The sequence below is a fragment of the Melopsittacus undulatus genome, chromosome 6 (genome assembly GCF_012275295.1).
Source record: "Melopsittacus undulatus isolate bMelUnd1 chromosome 6, bMelUnd1.mat.Z, whole genome shotgun sequence".
Classification (NCBI taxonomy): Eukaryota; Metazoa; Chordata; class Aves; order Psittaciformes; family Psittaculidae; genus Melopsittacus; species Melopsittacus undulatus.
Genome location: NC_047532.1, coordinates 985,883 through 1,007,587, shown reverse-complemented (window position 1 = coordinate 1,007,587; position 21,705 = coordinate 985,883). Strand labels below are relative to the sequence as shown.

Sequence of the window (21,705 nt, the reverse complement as noted above, 5' to 3'; positions counted from 1 at the left end):
TTTTCTTGTATGTCTTGTTGAATTTTTTTAGTATTCTGTTCTACCTTTTCCAGTAAGTCTAAGACGTGCTCCACTTCTTGAGTCACATTTGAAATGTATATACAGCAATGATCAATCCTATCTTTCAAGTATCCACAAACTCCATGCTCTTCAAGTAAAAGCATATCCAAAGCCATTCTATGTTTTAAAGTCATCCTTGAAGTTGCCTGTAATTGTAAATTCCTGTTCTTAAATCCTTTCCTGGTTGCGTTTGCTAGCCTTTCTACTTGTCTTGTTAGTTGATATATCCATTACCTGTTCTTATATGTTGCTAAAGGAGTCAGCAAAGATTCCAAAGCCCAATCAACTTTCACTCCAGTTGAAGGTTCATTCCTTTCTTCATCTATTTCTGACCTCTTCACCCTTATCTTTTGTCTATTATTTCCCTCATTATGTGGTGGGCTCACTGCCCTTGTGATGTCACCCACCATCCTGCTGAATTCTTTTGTGCATTTAGCAACTTTGATAATTTCTCAACTTCCTCTGAATATTTGGGTGTTTCTCTTGGTAGAGCTATGGTTTTAGTAGGGATTAATGCCATTGGGAAGGCATCTCTTTTTGTGGTCCTCCTAGCTGTTCTGTCTACCGATTTGTTTCCTATAATTTCTTTTGTATTTCCTGGCTGATGTACCTTACAGTGCATGATTGCCACCTTCATTGGTTTCTGTGTTAATTTTAAGATTTCTTCTTTGTATTTAATTCTTGTTCCCTGGGAGGGTAATAACCCCCTTTCCTTGCCCAGGACTCTGTGAACATGTACCACACCAAAGGCATATTTTGAATCAGTCCAAATATTCACTTCCTTTCCTTCAGTTAGTTCTAATTCTCTCATCAAGGCCATCAGTTCTGCCTTTTGAGCGATAATTTGCTTCTATAACCGAATTCTCAGTAGCCACCACATATCCTATATAGTGAATTCCATCCTCCACAGAATTGCTACCATCCCTGTATAATTCCCAATCAGGATCACCCAGCGGTCTAAACTTTAAGTCTTCTCTATTGAAATAGAGATGTTCAATGGTCACCAAACAGTCATGTTCTAATTGTTTTTCTTTGCGCATGGAGCTCAAACAGACTGCAGGGTTGATCAAGTTAGTTGTTTTCAAAATAACATCATCAACAATCACTTGGTATTTCATCGATCTGCTAGGGGATAAAAAATGACACCCCTTTTGTTCTGAAACAGTAATTACCATGTGTGGTACACACTGTTAATTGCCCTTCCCAAAGTTAATTTTGAAGCTTCTTGTATTAGCATCATTGTAGCAGCAACTGCTCAGAGACAAGTAGCCCATCCTTTACTTACAGTGTCTAGTTGGTTGGAGAACTACCCAACCTGTCTTTTCCAGCTTCTGATTTTCTGATTCAACACCCTGAGTGCAATTATTGTCTTTAATGAACAAATAACTGAAAATCTTTGGTTAGGTCTGGAAGTCCCAATGCTGGTACAGTCATTAAAGCCTGTTTCAAGACCAGAAAGATCTTTTGCTATTCTGGTCTCAAAGCCCACATATATTACAGTTTGACTTCCTGTCTGAGCCTTATTTCTAGAGCCTTTGTACCCATTTAGTCCAAGAAAGTTTAAAAGGTCTATTGTCACCTTAACACAGGTCTCTCTTCTGTAGCAATCAAGATGTCATCCATGTATTGTAGAAGCAGATGTCCAGGTTTAGGTTCTTTATTTGCTTCAACAATTCCAGCTGTTTCGCTGACTGGTTACCGATGCCTATTGGACTACTTTTGAATCCCTGTGGTGATCTTATAGAATCATAGAATCATGGAATAGTTAGGGCTGGAAAGGACCTCAAGATCATCCAGTTCCAACCCCCCTGCCATGGGCAGGGACACCTCTCACTAAACCATGGCACACAAGGTTTCATCCAACCTGGCCTTGAACACTGCCAGGGATGGAGCATTCACAGCCTCCCTGGGCAACCCATTCCAGTGCCTCAGCACCCTTACAGTAAAGAATTTCTTCCTTATATCTAAACCTCTGCTGTTTAAGTTTCAACCCATTACCCCTTGTCTTATCACTACAGTCCCTAATGAATAGTCCCTCCCCAGCATCCCTGTAGGCCCCCTTCAGATACTGGAAGGCTGCTCTGAGGTCTCCATGCAGCCTTCTCTTCTCCAGGCTGAACAGCCCCAACTTTCTCAGCCTGTCTTCATATGGGAGGTGCTCCAGTCCCTGATCATCCTCGTGGCCTCCTCTGGACTTGTTCCAACAGTTCCATGTCCTTTTTATGTTGAGGACACCTGAACTGCACACAATGCTCCAAGTGAGGTCTCACGAGAGCAGAGCAGAGGGGCAGGATCAGCTCCTTTGACCTGCTGGTCACACTCCTTTTGATGCAGCCCAGGATACGGTTGCTTTCTGGGCTGTAAGCACACACTGAAGCTGGCTCATGTTCATTTTCTCATTGACCAACACCTCCAAGTCCTTCTCCGCAGGACTACCATGAATTTCCTTTTTGCCCAACCTGTAGCTGTGCCTGGGATTGCTCCAACCCAGGTGTAGGACCTTGCACTTGTCATGGTTAAACTTCATGAGGTTGATATCAGCCCACCTCACAAGTGTGTCAAGGTCCCTCTGGATGCCATTCCTTCCCTCATTGGATCAGCCAAACCACACAGCTTGGTGTCATTGGCAAACTTACTGAGGGCACACTCAATTCCACTGTCCATGTCACCAACAAAGATGTTAAACAAGACTGGTCCCAACACTGATCCCTGAGGGACACCACTTGTTACTGGTCTCAAGCTGGACATTGAGCCATTGACCACAACTCTTTGCGTGCACCCATCCAGCCAGTTCTTTATCCCCCGAGTGCTCCACCTATCAAATTGATGTCTCTCCAATTTAGAGACAAGGATGTCATGTGGGACAGTGTCAAATGCTTTGCATAAGTCCAGGTAGATGCCATCAACTGCTCCACCTCTGTCTATCAGTTCTGTAGCCCCATCATAGAAGGACATCAAATTGGTCAGGCAGGATTTCCCCCTAGTGAAGCCATGCTTCTTATGCATGCTTCATCCTGTCCATGTTGATTGTGGTTTTTATCCTGTTTGTGGATTTTCCCACTCAAAAGCAAATAATTTTCAGCTTTCCTCCTCCAGGAATATATAAAAGAAAGCATCTTTTAAATCAAGCTCTGTAAAGCACTTCTAAGCACTGCTAATCCTCTCCTAGTGCTGTTAAAAGTGTATATGTATCTGCAACTACAGGGTTACAACTAGATGTCTTTAACTATTTGATTTATAGCCCTTAAATCCTGAACTAATCTATATTCATCTGAAGGGCTTTTTTTTTTTTTACTGGCAAAATTGGGGCATTATATTCTGACTCACACTCTTCAAGAATCCCAAACTTTAAGAATTTATCAATCAATTTCTTGATTCCTTGTCTCACCTCTGGCTTGATTGGATATTGCTTGATTCTCACTGGTTTTGCCTATTCTTTCAACTCTATTTTTTTTTAGGTTGTGCTATCTTTGACTTACTGGGTATGTCTGTATTCCAGGCTATAGGTATAACAGCCTGATCTACCTCCTGTGGTATTTGTTCCTTAACTTTCTCCTGTATCATCAATACTTCCCCTGTCTTCAATTCTGGTATTTTTAAAAGAACCTCTTCCTTTTCAAGCACTATTTGTATGTTTAATTTGGACATGAAATGTTGTTCCAGCAAAGGTGTCAGAAAGTCTGGCACATATAAAAATTCATGTGTAATTACCTTATTTTCAAATTTCAAATCTCGGGGTTGAAGGAATGGCCTTTTTCTTGCTTCCACTCACTCCAACTATACTGGCCATTTTATTTCCTAATGTCCCTTTGCAAGTGTTCAAGACATAATATGTTGCACCCATATGTACTAAAATTTGAACCTTATTGTTTCCCAGCTTAATAATTACCAGAGGCTTAGGTGGACTCCTCTCCGGTCCTCTTCAGTTGTCTAGGGTCATCATCCTTGCAGCTTATTGCTGACTTGCCTTTAGTCTAGGGCAGTCTTTTCTCCAATGTCCTTCTTCCCTGCAGTATGTACAATGATCTACAGATCATTGTACAGAGGTGCATTATATTCTCAGTTATCAAAGTTTCTAAAACCTCCTTTTGCTCTGGCTTGTGCTCTTTCCTTTACTGCATTTCCTCTTAAAAGAGCTATTAGTCTGCTCTCTCTGCCCCTTTTTGTTCTTTCTTCTTTTTTCCTATTTTTTTTTCTTGATTGCTATAAACTTTCAATGCTACTTCAAGAATTTTATTTAAATTTCTAGAACTCTTTCCCTCTAATTTTTGGAGTTTTTGTATTGGGTGCAAATTGTCCCATAAAAATCAAAGAAAATTGCTGTTGTTCTGTCTTGGTTTTCAGTTTTAAATCCATATATTTTCTAGCAGTCTTCTTTAATTTTTCCAGAAACACAGAAATTCATTCTTATCTTGTTTTACCTCATATAATTTAGATCAATTCAAATCCCCTGGCATTGCATGCTCTACTCCATACAGCACCCATTTTTAATACTGATTTAACCTTCTTTTCTACAAAATAATGTTAACTGCAAAATAATAACTTGAAGTTCCATTTTTTGAACACTTTTCCTTATTCAAAACATATGAAAGCCACTAGTGGTTACAATATTCAATCATTTGGCTTTTGCATAAATCATCATGCAAATCACCCCAGTGCGCTAACAAACATCCTAGCGGCAATGACTTTTGTATCCTTTCATCCATGGTGGTCAAATTTCCAGAACTTTTAAACAATTTTACAAATCCTGATGCCATTACAATGAAATATGTAATCAGTAATTAACAAAACAGGAAAATGGTAATCATCAAATTACAATAAAACATGCAAAAAGTAATCACCAAAACATGCAAACAGTAATTACCAAATACCAAAGCAAATGGTAATTAGCAAACACGCAACAGCAATTACCAACCAAAGTCCAGCCCTGCAATAGCTTTCACTTATGACTTATGGGCAGATGCCCAGGCTTCCAGTTCACATCTCCTTAGCTTCAGCAATGCCCAGCTTTCACTGGGCCTTACAGGCAGGCTTTCCAAACCGAATTCTGAAAGAAGTGCCTTGTCCTTTCTTTTTCTCCGGGGAATGTTGCAAGGAGATTTATGAGTTGAGGGCAATGTTCCTCTCAAAGAATTCCCTGGTGCCGGCTGAAGTCTGGTCATCACTTAATCACTTCCAGTCTCACTCACAAGGTCCAATTTAGGTCACCAAAAACTGTCACCGTAAGTCGGGAGAATAAAACACCTTAATGACAATGTAGCATTAAGAAGCAGGCACTTCTTTATTGCAGTGCTGGGTGCTAGGTGGAGTTCCACAGATCAAGCACACCCAATGCTGATTTCATCATTACATTTATACACAAAAATTATAAAGTAGTACATTCCCAGTTACAATAATTGGTTAGTGATTCACATACAATTATAGTATCTGCAGTGTCATTTTCTTCTGTTACTACGCTTGTGCACGGGAATGGTCTGCACCTGAGCAAGGGTCTTCTTGATCTGTGGGTGTGTTTTCTAGTATTATAATGAAGGCAGTTTACTATAGGTCACCTTAAAAGTAAGTTTTTTTGCCAAGTTGGCTGGCTAGATTTCTACCTTGCCAGGTTGTCAAATAACTATATACAGTAGAACCTAGGTGCCTTGGTTATGCTCTAGAGACTAAGGACTAAGGCTAACATGTCATAGAGAACAGAGACTTCAAGCAACACAGCATCTGATTTCAAGTAAAGCAGCAACCCGTGCTAGCACCAAGGCTAACTTCTTAAGTCAAGATGTTCTTATAGATAAATATTTCATAAACACAATACGTAGAAAGATTCAGCAAAACTTAAGATAATCTGCAACAACTCTTTCCTACTAAATTCCCAAGATTCTGGTTCCCAGCAGGTTTTCCTTGAAGCGTTGGAAGGATGTGTAACTGAGGAATAAAAAACAGTGGGTATCTTTTTGTAGAATCATAGAATTGTTTAAGTTGGAAAAGACATTTAAGATCATTGAGTCCAACAGTTAACCCAGCCCTGCCAAGGCCACAACTAAACCATGTTTCTCAGTGCCAAGTCTGCACATCTTTAAAATATCTCCAGGGACAGTGACTCCACCACTTCCCTGGGCAGCATGTTCCAGTGCTTGATAACCCTTTTGGTGAAGAAATTTTCCCTAATTCCCTATCTAAACCTCCCCTGGCACATCACTTGAGGCTATTTCTTCCTGTTCTATTGCTTGTTATTTGGGAGAAGAGACCAACCTCCACCTTGTTACAACCTCTTTTCAGGTAGCTGTAGAAAACAATAAGCTCTCCCCTGAGCCTTCTTTTCTTCAGGCTGAGCAACCCCAGTTCCCCCAGCCACTCCCCACAGGACTTGTTCCTGTTCTCTGAGTGGGATCTCACATCTGAGAGTCAGAGATGGGCTTTCACTGGGGGCAGGCAAAAAGGACATTTACTTTCTTCTTTTTTCTTGGTGGGGTGGTCCTCTAATGAATCCTTGTGTGGTCCAAGCACAGTAACAGCTCCTGCTCAGAAGGGAAGTTGCTGAACTGCATGCACTGAAGGAGAGACCAGGATCGCAAGGAGTCAGTTCTGCTGGGCATTGCTGTTGGAAAGGGTGTCTAGGGTACCACACTAGTGGGGTGGATTGCTGGCGATTGTCACCCACTGCAGCTTCTCCACTGGATGTTGTCCCCCACAGGTGGACCCCAAGCTCTCTTCTTCTGGGTCACTTGGAAAGCAGTGAGTTAAGGAGGAGTTGGGGAGAGTTCCACAGAGTCCTTGATTCATCCAGAGCCTCTAATCCTCCACGTCCCCTTCTTCAGAAGATGTAGCAGTCTCCTCACCGTACTTGCTGTTTTCTAGAAGCTGAGTTGGTGCATCCCACCTCTGATGTAATGACACCCCAAGGCTATACTATGCCACCTCCTTATGAGCAAATTAGGCACAGACTGAATGGTCTGAGTTCTCCTTCTTGCCTTATCTGCTGATTTTAACTGAGGATATTTGAGTTGTCTTTAGGTGTCTGACAGGTACAAGCCCTGATGGGAAAAAAAGGAGAGGTGTGAACAAGAGAATAAGGCAAGTCAGAGCTCATGTGGGGCTTGCTGTTGAGTAATGTGAAAGCAAAGACCATTTGCCTTTACAATTCCAAGTTTGGACATACCACCTCTGTCATCAGGGATACTGCCTGCTTCTGTTCTTACAATTAAAAAAGTTGCACAAAGTGTCCTGCTCCACTGGTTATGGCATGAGCAAGCTGTGTGGGCTGAAAGGGGTGAAGACCGTGGTCAACAGGCCACATGGAAGAGGTCTTAGCTACTTGGGAAACCTTGTTTTTTATGGCTGAGAAGGAACACAGCAGACAATTGGTGAATTAAAAATGAAGAAAATGTGTGAAACTTGGTGTGAGCATAGAGGGAAAGAAAAAGGAGAATTTAAGGCAAAGTAAAATTAAACCTGTGCTGGTGGTTGCGTGACCTTCATAAAATCAGCTTGGAAAAGGGAGGATTTTTTGCTGATGCGACTGGTGTGTGAGCACTCAGTGCCCTCTGCTGACACCTATTCAGGCAGCTTATCCAATGCACAGTGCTTCTGATCTCCTCATTCCTCTGGCAGCAAGAAATACCACAGATCGCCCTCTGAGGAAATGCTGAAATCCACACTGGCCTGGCCCCCCTGGAGCTCTTGTGGGTGATGCCTTGTGTTCTGCCTATGCCTGCCTGCCCATGTGCATCCCTACACCTTCCAGTGCCTGTGGAAACACCCGTGATTCAGCCTTACCAGGCACTGTGGGAAACAGTGCTGCGTGAGTTGTACAGAGGGGGAACTGAACAAAGGAGCTTTTAGGAGCAGAAATTATAACCTTTATTATGGAGGCTGGTTTTTTGTCAGATGTGAAGATCAGCAGATCCGGAACATTTTTATCCAATAATGCCTTGGAAAGATTTGTGATGGGTACTATAGATCCAAGAAAGGACTTCAGGCACTGGTAAATTAGATGCTGTGGCATTAACTTTTACAGGCCTGTACCCAAAGCAGGGTTGAAAAGATTGTTGAGAGTGTCTACATGAGCCAGGACACTGAGAGTGTCAGCACTATGCCCTGAAAGGCTGAGTATGTAAAAGCCCACCTGGCTCCTATGGGCTGGACAACTTCACTGGAAAAATAAGCCATCTGCATGATTTAATGCAAAGGCACTGCTTGTCCCTAAACCACAGTTTGCTGGGAGACTCTTCTGGAGAAGTATCACCTTGGCTTTATCTTTATGTCTGCCAGAGAAAGGCTCTCGGCCAGATGACTTCAGGCCAGCGATATCTATTCTTAGGTGAGTTTGTGACTTCTCATGCTAAGAGGGGAACTGCATTTACCTTCTCCACTTCCCAGGAACGCGACTTAGCCACTGAGTGCTGATGTAAGAGCAGATCCCTTCATCCATCCATTTTGTTCAGGCTGTGTCCAGAAATCAATTGTCTCTGAGAGCAGTATGAAGATGCCCATTGTCAGTCCCAGAGAGCCTGGATGGGTTTGAAGGCACAGTTCTTTGTTTTGAAGGGCTAGAGCCTCTTGGTCAGCTGAACCTGAATTTAAGGGGAATCTGAAAACCTCTCACTGGGCTGTATATCCATCTAGCATTCAATGTTCCAGCTTAGCCCAGAAGGAACACACCATGGGCACTAGAAAGCATGTTCCTGCCTTGGGAAAGGTTTTCTTAATTCCCTGACTCAAGCCCTTGGGCACCACATTACAGTATTTTAGAGAAGCCAAATACCTCCTGAATACCTTTACAAAAATGTTAGCAACAAACCCTAACTGGCATGTGCAGAAGAGTCACAGCATGCATGGGGTGATCGTGTGAAAACCCCATTTTATGGGATGGCTGCAAGCTGCTTCCTGAGTCAGATGGATAGGGGCAGTATGGTAAGCAAGAGAATAGGTTCCTTGGAACACAAACCCTATTGTTTTGAGCACTGTAAATGGAAAGGGCACTGGATCAACAAACAAGTCACAAATCTCAGCTCTACTACTCAGCTCTATCTTAGGAAATCTCAGGAAATTTATTTGAAAATTCAGTATATCTCAGCCCAAAGCAGATTCTCTCACAGGGTGTGCAACAAAGGTGGCTCCGAAGAGACGGCCTTGACCATGAAACAAGAACTGAAACTAGAGAAACATCAGCTGGCCAGGATGAAGCTTAGCTGAGCACCATGTCTGACTGAGCCCCAGGCCTTTCCATGGAGACCCTCCAGCAGGTCCTACCCTGAGGCATCGGTGTTTGCCTAGGGAAATGCTGCATGGCTCCCTCTGCCTTTGGGGCTCTCCCTGCCTGGCTCAAGGGCGATTTTGTAATGCCTTAGGCAAGGATGGACAGAGTGCTGGTCTGAAACGGAGGAGAAGGTGGTCAGTGTCCAGATGACTGTACAGGTTTGACCTCTTCACCACATCATGAGTTCAGTGGATGACCCTTAGTCAGAGGGTGTCTGTGCGTCTCTCTGTGTGATTGTGCGCAGGTAGAGTGCTAACAGTCTGCTTCTCCCCACGATAGATTCATGCCTGGACTTGGTGCCCTCTAGTGTTGTGAAGATTCCAATGTGTAAGAAAAACCTGTGAAACACATTCCCTGCTTCAGAAACCATGGGTTTGCTAATTCATAATACAGTAATTCTTTTAATTATGTTATGTAGCTATGACTTAATGGAAATAACGTGATCCTGAGCATATCATGCAATTACAGTCACAATACCACATACTTCGGGATATGTTTCTGTAGGCTAAGACTAACATACCAAGGGCCGGAGCCTGCAAAGTACACCCAGATCCATTGGATGCACAGAGCTTCATCTGACCCCACTATCCCTGCAACTGGAGTATCAGAAAAGTGGCAAACCCTACACAACCAGTCACTCCTTGTGCAGCTTTGGCAACCCACTAAAGCCAGTCTAACTCTGTGCTGCTACAAAAAAGGCAGCCATGCCACTTTTCCAGGTGGCAGCAGGCTTCCATAGCCATGCTCTGGGCAGCCCTGAGGGCCATGGATGTGGCTGTGGGGTGCTGATCTGACTGGGAAAACCCACAACAGTAAGAGCTTTCCAGCTCTGCTGGATGCATAAGACACGGTCCTGCAGGAGTCAGGCTGTCCCATGTGACATTTTAAGCCATTCTCATCCTCCTGCAGAACAACTCCCATGTAGCTGGTTTTGCCTGTAGAGGTCATATCCTTAAGCTGGCTGAAGCACTGAGTTGTGAGAAAACAGAAGACTTGATGGGAAACAGTGAGGAAGTTGGCTGCTGTCCTGGGTTCAGCAGTAGCAGTCAGTTTTTCTCCTTGGTAGCTGGTGCAGTTTGTGTTTTGACTTCCGGCCTGGGAATGGTGCTGATTATCACCTATGGTTTTAGTTACTGCTCAAATGTACTCTGGTCAAGGACTTTCTGAGCTCATGCTCTGCCAGGGAGGAGGGGAGGCCGGGAGGAAGCAGAGACAGGACACCTGACCCAGGCTAGCCAAAGAGGTATTCCATACCATAGCACGTGATGCCCAGGATGTAACTGGGAGAGACCCGGATGCCTGGAGCTCTGGGGGGATGGAGGAGGTATCGGTCGGTGCTCAGTCGGGCAGGGTGGGGTGAGTTATGGGTCGGAGGTTGGTGAGGTGTTGTATTCTCTTCACTTGTTGTTTCCTTTATCATTATTATTATTGGTAGTAGCAGTAGTGATTTGTGTTATACCTCAGTTACTTGACTGCTCTTGTCGCAACCCGTGGGAGCTACATTCTTTGGATTCTCTTTCCTAACTCTCCGGGACCTGGGGGAGCAAGGGGGGGAGTGAGTGCACGAGCTGTGCAGTTTGGTTTAAACCACGACAGTATAACTGGGGGGGTCCTCTGAAGGGGGGGTAACAGCTGGATTTGGGGCAGATCCCCCCACAAAGACTTTCCATGATGGGCTGTGCTTGTGGAGCTGGAGCCGCTGTGGTGGCCCCATGGGAGGGGGGTTGGAACTGGATGATCTTAAGGTCCTTTCCAACCCTAACTATTCTATGACTCTATGATCCCATGCTGGGTCTGCGAGGGCTGGGGGGGGGATGTTGGGGGCAGTGTAAGCTCTGTGCCGCTCGCTGCTGCCACCGTGTGTCCAGAGTTCGGTACTGCAGCCCGGGCTCCGCTCCCTTCCTCCCAGCTGGCTGTCCCCGGAAGTGGCCCGTGTCACGTGGTGGCTGCTGGCTTCCGGTGAGCGGTGGCCACCGTTATTCCTCGTAGGGGACCGTGTGGGCGCGCGCGGTGCTCGCGGCCGCAGCCCGGTGGTCGCGCGCCGTTCCGGTCCGCGCATGCGCAGCCCCCGGGAGCAGCATGGCGGCGGGCAGAGTCCGGGTCCCGGCGGCAGCAGGTGAGGGCCGAGCCCGCCGGGGTCCGGGTTACCGGGGAGGGGAGCGGGCCCGGCCGTGCCTTGGCGCTAGCCAAGGGCCTGTTCCATACATAGCACAGCACCACGAGCTCGGTACTGGGGGGAGGTAGCCGGAGGCCCTTAATTCACACTGTGTCTTCACTGCTAGGGAAAGGGGCGAAGGTGGAAATAGCCGTTTATAAACTAGCCAAGGAATTCCCTGTTTATTTCTTCTGTTTTAACTTGCAGTTAGTTGGGAAATGAGACTGTTGACTGTAGCTTTAAGGTGCTGAAGGATCTGGAGACTGGAATTCTCGGAGAAATGAGAAGGGGGAAGGGTGCATTGCCCTCCTTTTGTTCTGCACACAGACCTTGCTGGGCTGAGCCCTGGGGGAGCCCAGCTCATCCCAGCCTTTCTGTTGAGGACTTCAGTTACTGCTGTTGCTCTCCTGGTTTGCCCCTGTTTGGACACCTGCCTTGCTCCGGTAAAGCCATCAGGTTTCTTCATAAATGCTTCCTATTCCAGATGCAGACAGCCTTGTGAGGGAGCGGATCCACATCTTGATCTGTCTTGCAAGGTGTTTGTAGCAGGGGATACATCGAGTTACCAGACTGGGTGGCTTTAGGGCTTCTCTGTTGATGCTGAACGATTTCAGGTGTCAAGCTGTTGAGAACAGGCAGAATCTTTATTTGCTCTGCTGCTGATTTGCCCTGGCCGTCGAGCTGAAGGCCTTGGATGTGGGAGCAGTTGGTCTAAGGCTTGCTCACGGAATTTTCTGGCATATGAAAATTATGTCGTTTAAAGATGAAACAGAGTTTCTCTCGTTAAAGCTTTACAAATGTCCTCTGAATCTTAGTGCCTTTAATGTATGAGACAGCTGTGGATGGCCCAGTGCGCAGCCTGTGTGTCCAGCACCCTACAGGACAGAATATGTCTGACCTGACCAGTCACTGCATGCAGCTGACAATGAGGGTGGTGTCACAGGAAGGTATCTGAGGATGAAGTGAAAATGTTGCAGGACTTGTTTCTGAGGAAGTCTCCCATTTCTGGCCTGTCCTGGTGCTCTGTGCACAGGCTCTTGGCCGTGTGTTGTATGTGCAGGTGTCTAGCAGGCCCCTTCGTTTTCTTACTTATGTCCTTTTAGGGTTCGATTTCAGAACTCTCTGGCGGACACATGGTACCCAACTTTCTGTTTAACTAGAGCAGCAGTTTGCACTGGCTTAGTTTCATAGGTTGTACAAAGATAGTCAAGCAGTTCTGCAAGCCTTGTGTTAACAGTCCTCTCAAGGTCTGTATGTGTCAGGAGGTAATGGAATACTTCCACGTGGTTGTAGTATTGTGGAAAGTATCCTTTAGTACTTAAGTACTCCACAGCAGTAGAGGACAGTGTCCCAAACCAGTTCTTAAGACTCCTGAGTTATGTGCTTTATGAGTTATGTACTGAGTTACATATTGCTTAATTTTGGGCAGGGAAAGTAAGTGATTACATCAGTTGGATGCTGTAGTTGTGAGAGCTAGTGCCTAGGTTTAGACACAGTTAAGTGAGAAGGGCTTAAATGGCAGCAAAATTTAGTAAGAATCCAGCTGTGCTGATACTTGGCACCAGATGTAGCAACCTGAACTATCTAATCATGGTGTGCTTGGTCCGCATTCACTTACACTGATCTTGCTTTTCTATAGATGTGATGTTATAGGTGACTAGTCTCGCAGTAACGCGTGTTTGGGTTTCGCTTACCTGACGTGCTAAGGGCAAAACACTTGTCAAGGTTTAAAACAAACCCAGCCTTGTCTTTGCCCTCTTCAGAAACACTCATTTGATCTTGATTGTTTTTTAACAGGCATGTGGCATTGTTACGACCATCTCGAAGGAATACCTGGATCTGACCTCACTGTTTCTGATACTGGATTCCAGAGACACTTCAGAGTGTACCTGCACTGAGGCAAACATGGTTAGCATTTAGTAAGTGCCCTTTAAACTTGGTATCTGTTAATAGATATTCAGGAGATTCAGTTGCTGTCTTGCTACAGTTTCTGCCTTGGTAAATCTCCTCCTCTACATATGGTGCTCATAGAAGGAAGCAGAATTCTCTTTATTCTTTTTCTGCAAGGCTACTAGTGTATGTGTAAGGGGCCATAATGCAGTCACAGTAGTGATGAGAGTGAAAAACACTTGTGTTACTAGCCATCTACTTGCTCTGTGTTCAGCTTCCACAATGGGGAAGCAGAAGACAGTAACTATGTCCTGCTGAAAATAATGAGAGTAATTTTTCTCTTTCAGTCTGTGTATGCCCCCTCCTTGAGGGCCCCAGAACTGAGGTGAAAAACTCTGTGCCTCTTCTGTAGACCTGTTTACATTCAGGTCACTGAATTTTCTTGGATGCTGACCCGAGGCTGTGGAAGGAGCCATCACAAATGTCATCACCTGTGGTTTTCACAAGTGCTTCACTGCTTTCTCTTACAAGGGCAGCATATTTAAAACAATCTGACTGGCACAAGACAGCCTGCAGCGTAAGCGTCATCCCTGACTATCTGGGTCTGGGTTCTGAGGCTGTGTCAGATCTGTGGGACCTGAAGCCAAATCCTCTGACCCTGTGCAAACACCCATACATCCTACAGCTGAGGCTGGAGGAGATAGGCCCTGCTGTGTGTAAGCATTCGCTACTGCTGGGCTGGTTTAAATGTTGTCTAACCCTCTGAGGCACCCGGAGTTAAGGCATGTGTCTCAGGGTCAGAGGAGGTGTGCTTGACGCATTTAAGACTGCCTTCTGGAGGTGGAGTCCAGAGAATTCTTTTACTTCCTATTGCAGCAGTAGGATTTGAACTGACACCAATAGAAATCAGACAGAAGCCGACTCTTTAAACAAGGTCTGGGTTCTGAATCAAGCACTGCTCACAACTAAGAGAGGAAATGTTCTGGGACATGGTGCTCACAGATCTTTAACCTTAGAGCAAGTTTGTGTGATTCCAGCAGTACAAGGGGAAGGTGAAAATAGATAGAGAAACTTCAGTCAGCTTCAGTTTAATCAACTCATTTCTGAACTGTTTTACTTAATACTATAGCACATACAGTTACTAGAGTAGGATTGGTAGGTGGAGAAGTGCTCATTTTCTGCCTTTGAGCACTTGGTTTATTCATTTTTGTAGTTTCCCCTCATTTCCTTCTGCTGATTGTGTTGGGTTTTCATACAAGAAAAATACTTTCAAGTATACTGTGTTCATTTAACAGGGTGGGGGTGCATGGAGAAAAAGGGGATTACTCCCTGCCTAACTGAGCCCAGATTTGTTCCCTGATCTCAGCAGTGGCTACAGCTGGTTGAAAGTCAGGAGTTCTCCCATAAATCATTGTTCTCTCTAAAAGGAAACCCAGCAACAGAAAGTAGCAAGAAAATGTGACTGGGGGAGCAAACTGGAGTAAAGGGTTTGAAAAATAATGCTATTTTCTTCAGATGCTTTTTTTGCTGGCTGTTCTCTGTAGGCAGGAGTACGCTGCCCTGAAGCAGTCCTTCCTGGGTTATTGTCTGGAACTTGAGGTAAGGGAGGTTTTCACTTTATTTTCTGTTAAATATTTCAGGGCCTGGCTAAAGAGTGTTCTGAATTTCACTGCTAATTCTGATATTACAAAACATCCATTACCCTGGAGCTTTGTCTAGCAAAAGAAGGTAAGTCATTGTATCTAATGTTGTATCATAGAAACGCAGAGGAGCATTTGGCTAAACAATGTCCAAATGTTTTAATCACGAGTGCTGCATAAAGAAAAGGGTAGAGATATTATCTCTAAGTGAGTGAGGCATGTAGCTGTCCACTCCTTGTGAGGGCAATGGGGATTGGAAGGATTAACCTGGTTTTAAGGCTGTGCATTCCAGGAGAGAGTTCAGACACACCTGAAAGAGGGAACACCAGTGCAAAACAAGGAACTTGCCATGAAGGGCTGCGTGAGATGGCTCCTGCTCAAGGCAGGCATTCTGCCACCCTGCAAAGTCCATCAGATGTAAGCAGTAGCTCCTGAGTCTGTGTCACACTGCCTGCAGGATGTTCTGCAAGACAACTGGTGATGTGAAGAGTGTGAGCTCGGGGGCTGATAAAAACCAGCTGTTGTCAGAGCCCATCCTGTGCACAGTGGCTGTGTGTGGCCTGCAGAAGGAACAGTTCTCTGAACTGGTGATTCTATGTATATGTTGCTGAATTTCTGCTTGCATCTAAATGCACTTTGGAAGGAATTTAACCTTTGAATTTGAAGTATGTTTTTTTTGTCATTCCTACAGGAGACTGAAATGGTGAAACCCTACAGCTTTCAGAGATCTAGGAAGGAGCACCATGACTGAACAGGCCTGGGTCAGCAGTTCTTTGCCTCTGCAAGCAACTCAGACCTCCTTGTGGTCAGTTGGTGAGAGCACTTGCTGCAAAACCAGACTTCAGTGGCCCATAAAAACACAAATAACTCAATTGCTGGAGCATATGTGAGTGTCTTAGGCACTCACAGGCACTGAGGTGACTCCTGTACAGAGCACCTCCTCCTCCTGCGTAGATCTTATCCCCATTTGGTCTTCAGTGTCGATCTGCTGGCTAAAGAAATGGTGGCAGAACTTTCCCCTGAGGTCTAGCACCTCATCACTCAGCACTTCCTAAACGGGTGTGTTTGGTGGCTAGCAGTGGTGCTCAGCAGCTGTGCTGAAACCTAAGCTAAGCAGGATGGAAGATGTGATAGCTGGTATTAGACCGTGCCGTGCAGGGCCCTCCAGCCAAGCGCTGGATTGAGTTGTGTTTGCACAGCTCTGGGCAGGGAGGTGGGTGCACCAAGCACCTTGGCGCAGGGTGTAGCCTCTCTCTAGGCTGAAGAAAGTCTCCCCAACCCTCCTCAGGTGGAGGCTGATGCTCCGAGATGGCCTCTTAAGATGGGTTGGGTGCCCAGGGCAGGGATGGAGCTGGACATGGCCACAGTGGGGCCAGTGGCAGGGCTGCAGCCTCCACTCCTGTTTGAGCACAGGCTTTGGGCTGGCAACTGAACCGAGGCCTTGGTATCTCACATTGGTGGCAAGAAAGCCTCGCTTCTTGTACCCTGCATTGACGGAAACGGAGGTGGTAAGAGAGAGCTCTAGGCCCTGAAGGGCTCCGTGGTGGACTATGTAATTGGTGTTGATGGTCAGCGTACAACACAGCTGGTGGGGAATTGTCTCACTGCCTGTTCACTCTTGGTACCTGTCCAGCTGAAACACTTCATGGCAGTGATGCTGATGGCGGTTGGCTGCTCATAGAACAAGAGGATGGGTGTTCTCCTGGCTTTGTGAGCTGTGAGAGGAGAGAAGCTGCTGGCTAGAGCTTGATGGTGAGAGCATGGTGTGGTGAGTAAAGGAGAGCAGGATGCAGACAGGTCCCAAGTGTCCCTGTCTCAGGAGGCACCCAGTGGCATCAGGCAGAGGAAGTGCTGCAGCACAGCTGGCCAGGAAGGCCACGCGGAGGAGAGGACCCGAGTGTGACCAGCCAGCCCATTCCTTATCCAGCAAGTGGTCCATCTGTCAGATCCATGCCTCTCCAGTCTAGCTGTCGTGTGGGACAGTGTGAGTTGCCACGCGTGCGGGTGGGTGACATCAGTTGCTCTTTCCTTATGCAGCCATGCTCTAGCCATTGTTACCGATGCGATCAGGGAGTAAGGTGGGAGCTACATCCAATGTCTGCACCACACGCCGATGAGCCCCTCAGATACCATCTGGCAATTGTGAGGTGCTGTGGTGGAGCAGGGCAGGAAGCGTGTTTATGTGTAACACTGCAGCAGCTGTTTGGGTCACAGCAGGGAAGAGGGAAGGGAGGGTCACTGTTGGTGTTTGAGGCCAGAAGAGATGTATGAGGAGAGCCCCAAAGAAAAGCTGGGAGAGCTGTTTGCCTGTGCTAGGTGTGACTGTGTTTCCCAAACAGGGGCTGATGCTGTGAGTTACTTCTGACTGACAGCCTAAGGCCATCATCCTGCCTTGCTCACAGAGTGGGTGAGGTTGGAAGGGACTTCCTGATGCTTACTCCAAGCCCTTGCTCAGCCTCTGGTGCCTTGTCCCCTCTGAACATCTCCAAGGAGATCTCTACAAGTTCTATTGGCAACCTGTTCCGGTGACTGGTTTACTTGAGAGTAAACCTTTTCTCTTAATGTTTAAATGGACTTTCCTGTCCTGTGTTTCGTTTCCTGCCCATTGCCTCTGTCTGCGGTTTTGGTTGTGCTGTGACACGGGTGCTACAAAATGTCATCAGTCAGCCTGGGTGCCCTTTGAAGGTACCGCCTTTTCCATTGGCAGCGACATAAAAACCTGGTTTGGGTTTTTGCCTTCCCACCCCTCAACCATGAATGTCTCTTCCCACATTATCCATTTAAAATGTCACTTTCCTGGGCAATCCTGTGGGTGTCTTCACCTTTATTAAAATTCCGGAACCCGAGCTTAACTTGTTAACAATTTATGTTCATATGTACGAGGAGGAGGAACATAAAGATGATGTAAGGATAGACAGGTTTGTAAAACCAGCCATTTCTTCAAGGGACGGCTGCTGCAGCAATACCCTGCTTGCACGATGCCCTATATGAGTGTCTGTTTTGAGCGAGTTTTACACGTGACCTGCACCCTGATCATGAGTTCTTTTTAGGCTGCACACCCGCCTATCGGCCTCATCAGCGTTGATGCTGTGGACCCACATCAGTGGTTTCTTGAGCTTTGAGAAAAACCCAGTTCTTGTTCTTAGGTAAATACAAGAACCCTTCTGTTTCAGAGCAGCGTGCAGCCATGTGCACACTGTGTGTGCCAGAACAGACCCTTTCAAGAGCTCCAGAAGACTTTTTTAGCCTCTTTGTTTCATCTGCAAGACCAAAAAGGAAAGAGAGGTTTCTGCGACTGGGAAGCAGGAGAGGAGAGCGGAGGTATGTCTGGTAATCGTAGCACATGCTCCTCTGACCTTGCAGAGAGAGGAAATCCATTTACTCTCTGCTTTCATCAATTGGTCTGTAATTTGCCTGTAGTTATCCTCCCCATTTCTACATTTTACAGAATCATGGAATGGTTCATGTTGGAAGGGACCTTAAAGCTCATCCAGCTCCAACCCCTGCCACGGGCAGGCAGGGACACCTCACACTAGAGCAGGTTGCTCCAAGCCCCTGTGTCCAACCTGGCCTTGAGCACTGCCAGGGATGGGGCAGCCACAGCTTCTCTGTGCACCCTGTGCCAGCTCCTCAGCACCCTCACGGGGAAGAGCTTCTGCCTCAGAGCTCATCTCAGTCCCCCCTCGGGCAGGTTCAAGCCATTCCCCTTGGCCTGTCCCTACAGGCCCTTGTCCCAAGCCCCTCTCCAGGTTTCCTGCAGCCCCTTTAGGCACTGGAGCTGCTCTCAGGTCTCCCCTTCAGGAGCCTTCTCTTGTCCAGGCTGCCCCAGCCCAGCTCTCTCAGCCTGGCTCCAGAGCAGAGCTGCTCCAGCCCTCGCAGCAGCTCCATGGTTTCCTCTGGCTCACTTGAGCAGCTCCACGCCCCTCTTGAGCTGGGGCTCAAGATGTGGATGCAGGACTTTGTTTCCTCTTACATTGGTATAATGCAGAGTGACACTTTAACAGCTGGACAGATCTAGATTCTCCTACCTGGGGCCAGTAAATGAGAGCAAAACCACATCCTCTGCTTGAACAAGGAAGAAATTATTTTGTTCACCTTGTTTACGTGCTTAATTCAAGAAAGTTTTTTCCCTTCCAGTCAATTACATTCACGTAATTGAAAACATTGTCCCAGGAAATCTCAGCTTGGTTTGCTTTCCTGCTCGGAGACCATTGCGCTGCTTTTTGCCTAAACAGCAATTGCTTTGCTTGCAGGCTGTTTTGCAGCAGCTCTATGGCTATGGGGAATGACCAGTGTTTTTCTAATCATCCTGTTGGATGTTGTGACAATGCAGGTCCCCGGTTTCCTCTTGACATTTGGGTACTGCCAGCAGAGTTTGCAGCCCTTGGTGTTGTCTTTGTTGAATTAGGAGCTGCACTGCTGAGGAGAAGGCAAGGCCTGGAGGGAGGGAGGGAGAACCAGGAACAGGTCAGCCCCAGTATTTTTCTGTAATGAGGGTGGTAAAGCACTGGCAGAGGTTGGCCAGAGAGGTGGTGGATGCCCCATCCCTGGGGACATTCAAGGCCAGGCTGGATGTGGTTCTGAGCACCCTGATGGAGTTGAGGATGTCCCTGCTCATGGCAGGGGAGGTTGGACCAGATGACCTTTAAAGGTTCCTTCCAACCAAAACCATCCTGTGCTCATATGATTAGAACCCCAGGGAATGCAGGCATTTCCCTACAGCTGCTGAGGGTCTCTTTAGAAGCCCAAGGCCACAGTTACCCTTCTTCCTTAGGGAAGGGCTTCCCGTCCTCACGCTCTTTGGTGTGTCTGGTGGCATTGTGCCCATGCCGAAGCTCGTCTTTGGCACCTTGAGCTAAAGTGCTTCGCTGACATGAGGTTAAATTCATCTGGAGGAGCCTGTTTTAATGCAGCCAGGGAGGGGAAACTGGCTTATTATTTGCAATACTGAGCTCTGTTCAGCAGGTGGGTCACGGTAAATGTTTGCTGCCACAAGTACCAGTACCAATGCGAGTAACACCCAGCTCTCGGCAAATGCACCTTGATTTCAACCTATTTGAACTGGTCACTTACCAGCATAGCAAGTATCACATCCTGCAGGCAAAGCTGCTCAGGTGCAGCTGATGGATCCCTGAGCCCAGCAGGAGGCCTGAGGCTGCTTTTCCATTTACCTCTAAGAGCAATGACATTGGAACCACGGCAGGACGTAGAGCTTTCGTGTGCATAACCCCAAATGTATCTGCCTTTCCTAGCCTGCCAGGCAGGCAGCGTTAGTGCCGCTTTCTAGCTCACTAAAGGGTATTATCTGCTCAACATTTTCCAGTGACAAGACTTCACCTGTACCGTAGCTGATGGGGGGCTCACAGACCAGAACACACACAGCCTATTGCACAGATCGGCTTTCCTGGCAGCCCCGGGCAGCACTTGCAGGGACAGAGGTGTGTACTTAGCCCCTGATTCCAAGAAGATGCCGTAACATGGCTGTTTCTAACTCATTTATGCCCACTTCTAAACTGTTTTATTTGCTATTTCTAAATTCTTTCTGCCATTTCTAACCCGTGTTTGGTCACTTCTAACCCTTTTAAAGCCATTTCTTAAAATTTCCCTCTTTTTTTGGCCCTTTTCTCACTCTGTTTAAGCCACTTTTTTATTTTTCTAACCCATTTTTTCCCATTTGTCAGCAGCTTTAAGCCATTTCTGACCATTTCTAACACAATTTTGGCCACTTCTAACTAGATTTAAACCCATTTTTAGACATTTGCAACCCTTATATGTCCAATTCTAACCTGGTTTAAGCCATTTTGTCCATTTCTAAACTATTTTTTCTTCTAACCAATTTTTTGCAACTTAAAACACATTTTTGCCCATTTCTGAACTTGGTTTAAGCCATTTTTCTCCTGTTTCTAACCCATTTTTCCCCATTTCTACTCTATTTTAAGCCATTTTAGTCTATTTCTAAATAATTCATGCCATTTCTATCCCAGTTTTGCCCATTTCTTATCAGTTTTAAGCCGTTTTGGGCAATTTCTAACCCATCTTTCCCATTTCTAACCCCTTTAAAGCTTTTTTGGGGGCTATTTCTGACCAGTCTGTGGCTGTTTCTGTCCCATATTTATCCACTTCTCCCGCATTGTAAGCCATTTTTGCCCACTTCTAACCCATTTTTACCCATTTCTTGCTTGTTTTAATCCATTTTGGGCCACTTGTGTTCCATTTTGGACCATTCTTAAGGTGTTTTGAACAATTTTTTTCATTTTCTAACCCATGTTTGCCCATTTCTTATCTCATTTTAGGTATGGGACGCCTAAAAAAGTCACTGAAAGAGACTAAAAGACAAGGACAGCTGGAAAAAACATGAATGAAAAAGGAAATAAATAAAATGTGTAAAGAAAATAAAAAGCAAAAGAGAAGAATGTGATTATAAATCCCCACAAAGCAAACACAAAGCAATAAAAGTCTGAAAGAATCTCGAATAGAAGTTCCCTGAGCAACTTTGCCCCAGCCCCAATATTGCAAACTGTCCCCACTCAGCAGCTGGGGTCCCCGGAGGCTGTCAACGGGGAGGGGAGCCGCCGTTGCTCTCAGGCCGTTGCTTCTGCAGCGTGTGCTGCCACCTCGTGTCCAAGCATCGGTACTGCAGGTGCTGGAGGTGGGAGGGGCACGGCGTAGCTCGGGGCACTGCTCGCTGCTGCCATCCTGTGTCCAAA

The 21,705-nt window shown here is 46.2% G+C and overlaps 1 long non-coding RNA gene across 6 annotated transcripts; it reads left to right on the top strand.

The window, feature by feature from the left end:
- Nucleotides 1-11,883: 11,883 nt before the first annotated feature.
- On the top strand, nt 11,884-21,408 carry LOC117436286 (uncharacterized). 6 transcript variants are annotated; one of them, XR_004549711.1, is made up of 8 exons: nt 11,884-11,911; nt 13,266-13,387; nt 14,999-15,086; nt 15,291-15,415; nt 15,690-15,759; nt 16,632-18,319; nt 20,322-20,436; nt 21,292-21,408. It is a non-coding gene; the product is annotated as an uncharacterized lncRNA (long non-coding RNA). The 6 variants fall into 6 exon arrangements; XR_004549712.1 differs by having other exon boundaries at nt 15,291-15,585; nt 18,049-18,319; XR_004549709.1 differs by having other exon boundaries at nt 15,291-15,585.
- The last annotated feature ends 297 nt before the right edge of the window (nt 21,409-21,705 follow it).